General features: G+C 36.0%; 1 long non-coding RNA gene across 2 annotated transcripts; it reads left to right on the plus strand.

Annotated features, from left to right (window-relative positions):
• The first annotated feature begins 277 nt into the window (after window positions 1-277).
• On the plus strand, window positions 278-4412 carry LOC107598450 (uncharacterized). 2 transcript variants are annotated; one of them, XR_001610561.1, is made up of 6 exons: window positions 278-390; window positions 602-722; window positions 899-939; window positions 1125-1147; window positions 3583-3729; window positions 3945-4412. It is a non-coding gene; the product is annotated as an uncharacterized lncRNA (long non-coding RNA). The 2 variants fall into 2 exon arrangements; XR_001610562.1 differs by having other exon boundaries at window positions 608-722.
• Window positions 4413-4658: the final 246 nt, after the last annotated feature.

Below are 4658 nucleotides of genomic sequence, written 5' to 3' on the forward strand. Positions count from 1 at the left end.
ACTCAGCCTGATCATCAACTGTGAGTGTTAAACATTCAAACATCAAGATGATTTGAGCTCAAACCTGATGAAATACAGACATTCTTCAGTGCTCAGTTTGCTCATCTAACAGTGAGTCTCTTGTCTGTGCTCTAGATGGACCAGAAGAAGTTTCTATTAAGGGTGAGGATGTGGTAGATTTAGGGGCTCGCGTGTCGCTCTCTTGCTCTGCAAATTCGAAACCTGCTGCCTCATTCAGCTGGAAGATTAATGGAACAGATACTGACGTGACCACAGACACATTCATCATAGATTATACTGACTTCACACACAGTGGAGAATACATCTGCACAGCCTGGAATAGTGTCACAAAGAGAAACGCCACACAAAAACATGCTTTACTAGTTAAAGGTAAGCAATTAAAACTAACCTGTTGTAAACATTTGATAACCATTGCAATTTTTCTAATTGCATTATTCATTTCTAATTTCTAATAACTTTCTAATGAATGTACTATGTAAACTTTTTACTATGTAATTTTACTATGCAAAATGCCCTAAAATAAGTATTTTATGCTGTACATGATGTCAGTTTGTTGTTTCCTGTGCCTTTGTCATAGTAGGAGGAGGAGGAGGAGGAGGAGGGCTGTCATCAGGGGCGATAGCTGGGATTGTCATTGGGGTTTTAGTGGCAGTTGCAGGCATTTGTGGTCTGACTGTCTATTTAATAAAAACTAAGAAAATGTGAGTAAAAATTGAGTTTCTGAATTATGCACAATTACAGTGACTTTCTCTGAAAATATGTCAGTATTTATGTGATAACAAAAATATTTCAGTAAAACAATTGTCATAAGCTGTCTTTTTGTGAGACAAAAACGTGGTAAAGATAAAGTTGTAACAAAATTGTCTTTACATTACAGCTCAAAAATAAACCTTCGACAAAATGGACCGGCAAGAGGAGGTATGTTTGTTATTTATTCATAATGCCTACATGAGTATGTGATTGAAAGAACAACTTACTTCACAAGACTGACCATGATAATGAACATACCATAATAGATTGTAGATGAACTATTCATATTACAGATGATTCAGTACATATTTCTCTCAGTATTAAACTCATTGAGTGTTACTTTCTTTAAACAGCAGCACAAAGCAGACAGGAGCCTGTGAGTGACTTTCATTTCTTGTTTTCTCATCACAGCCTTACATTTATTAATGGATTTAAAACTGTAAATCTGATGTCAAATGACATTACAAACTACTTACTGGAAAGGTGCAATAGTTATTCAGCCTCAGAGGTAATTAAAGAGTTTATGGCTTATTGCATTAGGGATGAGTATATTTTTAGTCAGCTTAAATGGACTTTAATCTTTCGCATACTACCGCACAAAGACTTGCTATGAGGATGAGCTATGAATATTGACATTAAATCATTATGATTTATTAAACATTTTAATAGTGGGATTTTATTTTTATTTTTTATTTACAGTGCTGTGAAAAAGTGTTTGACCCCATTCTGATTTCTTCTGTTTTTACGTATGGCTCATAATAAATTGTTTCAAAAATGAAAACAAAGTATTACATAAAACAAAGGCAACCTCGATAACAACAAAATACAGTTTTTAAATAGTTTTTTATGCAAATTTTATTTATTGTCGCAAAAACATTATCTTATACCAACTGGGCTTGTGTGAAAATGTATTTGCCCCTGTTGTTTCTAATTACCAAATCTATGAAACTGCATTCATAATTTGGTTCTAGATGCAACCAGGCCTGATTATTGCCAGTCCTGTTCAAGTAAATCAGCACTTAAATACAACTTTTTCAGCTGTATGAAGTTGGTTAAAAGGTCTTACCCAGTAACACACTATGCCAAAGGTGAAAGAATTTCCAGAAATTATGAGGAAGAAGGTAATTGAAATACATCAGTCTGGGAAAGGTTACGAAGCTATTTTAAAGGCTCATGGATTCCAAGGAGCCACAGTGTGAGCCATTATCTCCAAATGGAAAAAACTTGGCACAGTAGCGAACGTTCCTAGAAGTGGCCAACCTCCAAGAGCACAGCAAAAAAAGTAAAAAAAAAAAATAATAAAAAAAAAATATATATATATTTTTTTTTTTTACAAAAGCCCAGAGGACAACATCGAAGAAACTGCAGGCCTCTCTTGCATCAATAAAGGTCACTGTTCATGAATCCACTATCTGAAAGACACTGGCCAAAAATGGCATCCATGGAGGAGTGATGAGACAAAAACCACTGCTAACCCAGAAGAACTTTAAGGCTTATTGAAACACACCTTGATGATCCTCAAACCATTTGAGAGAATGTTTTGTTGAGTGATGGGTCAAAAGTGGAACTGTTTGGAAGACAAGGGTCTTGTTACATCTGGCGTAACTCAAACACTGAATTACACAAAAAGAACATCACCCCTATGGTCAAGTGTTGTGGTGGCAGTGTGTTGGCGTGGAGAACATGAGGGAAACATGAATTCTGCTCCCTACCAGAAAATCCTAAACAAGTCTTCAGTCTGAATGTTGAAGCTCAAGTGCAGCTGGATTAAACAGCAAGACAACGATCCAAAGCATAGGAGTAAGTCCACCTCTGAATGGCTAAAAAAAGAAAAAAAAGAAAGTTTTGGAGTGGTGTAGTCCTGACTTGAACCCAGATGCCTTAAACAGACAGTTCATACTCAAAAACCCTCCAATGTGGCTGAACTAAAGCAGTTCTGCAAAGAAGAGTGGACCCAAATTCCACCACAGTGCTGTGAAAGATTGGTAGCATTTGGTTGCAGTTGTTAAAGGGGTCATATGCTGCAGATGCTGCTAAAAAGAACATTATTTTGTGTATTTGGTGTAATGAAATGTGTTTATGCAGTTTAAGGTTCAAAAAACACATTATTTTCCACATACTGTACATTATTGTTTCTCCTCTATGCCCCGCCTTTCTGAAACACGTAGATTTTTACAAAGCTCATCGGTCTGAAAAGCGAGGTGTGCTCTGATTGGCCAGCTATCCAGCACGGATCAGCTCCAGGCATGACAAAGCGTATATCGTCCTCTTTTGGAAGGCCAACCAAAGTAGTGTCACTTTCACAACAAAACACAGCGTCTTCACGACATGGCGGCGGCAACAACAATACTACAGCGAGAATAAAAGTTATGCCTTCTTTCTTTGCGTGAACATTTGGGCGGCATTATGCAAATCTTCCCACATCGTGACGTAGACATGTGGGGGATGTGTTAGAACAAGCAGTTTTAGGTAGGCGTGGTTGACTCTTAACTTTTATAAAGAATATCTCTTTGGATTTGAGACTTTAGTCTTTGCAACTTTACAGATCTTCTTTATGCACCAACAACTTGTAACACTCCAAAGAGAAAGAACAAATTGAAATTGCATCATATGACCCCTTTAAAAAATAAATAATGAATGTGTTTACGTATGTTTCCTTTGTTTTATTTTATTGAAGATCTAAAACTATTTAGCATGAAATATACACAAAAACAGAAGAAATCAGGGTGGGGGCAAATGCATTTTCACAGCATTGTAAATGCATTGTGACATTGAGATTTTAATTTAACAAAAACAAATGACTGTTTGTAGGACTTGAACTATGCAGACATTAGCCATTTCCAGAAGGCTAGTGGAGAGAGAGTGAATCTGGGGAATAAGAGTGAATTTAGTACAGAGTATGCAGATGTAAAACATGGAGGGAAGTCAAGGGCTCCTCCACCTCCCTATGGAAGTCAGGTAAGCAGTTGTATACATTAAAAGTAGCCCATCCCACTGTAGAACACCATATGTGTACTTTAGCTGCAATAAAATTTTACTGCATCACAAAATAAGTGCTATTTATACTGTGCTGTAGCTCTGCAGTAAAACAATAAGGAAGTCATTTGGTTGGTTTCATTTATTACATGCTTCTGTAACTTCTCCAGTCACGTATCAAACCCTCCTGTGCGCAGGTGCGGAAGTGAAGACACTGAAACACTGAAACCTACTGCACTGAGTCTTCCTGCATATTGCACATTTTACATGTGTTGTGTTATTTCTTTAATTTAGTTTGATTTCACTGGATGTTGTTGTGTAAGTGAAATTAACTTTTATTATGGTTTTGAATTCAAGATGGCTTGATAGGCTGTGCAATTTTTCTGTTTTCACGATTAAGATGGAGAGACAGGGGAGGTTTGTAACACTGCTCAGTTTATTTTGACTTTTTATCAAATTTTTCAACATTTATCTGATACAAATCGATGTTGTTTTGAAATCTACAACTTCTCTTGAAATCTCTCTATTGTGTAAAATAATGTCAAGTACAAAAAGCCCTGTTTTTACAACATAATCACCTACCGGTGTGTGTTTTAACAGTAGATTAACAATAGAGAACATTGATGTTTTACATTTTGTATATGCATTTGTTTGATATTACAATGAAGTGAAACATTTTTTTTGCAACCCTCCCTAACTCAGAGATGACACTTTGAAAGAATCTGCTGATTCAGAATAAATCAATTTCTGTCAATTAACATACATAAACCTTATTGTAAACTGAATTATATCCCCAAAGTAAAATGTTGATTTTTCTATCTCAAATGTGTTTTTTTTTGTCCTATTAATCCTTTATATTTTTAAACAGACTTACAACTTCTTCTGTCACCTCAAGAGGGTGGTGGTCATGT

The sequence above is a fragment of the Sinocyclocheilus grahami genome, unplaced genomic scaffold, assembly GCF_001515645.1.
Source record: "Sinocyclocheilus grahami isolate Dianchi unplaced genomic scaffold, SAMN03320097.WGS_v1.1 scaffold251.1, whole genome shotgun sequence".
NCBI classification, from domain to species: domain Eukaryota; kingdom Metazoa; phylum Chordata; class Actinopteri; order Cypriniformes; family Cyprinidae; genus Sinocyclocheilus; species Sinocyclocheilus grahami.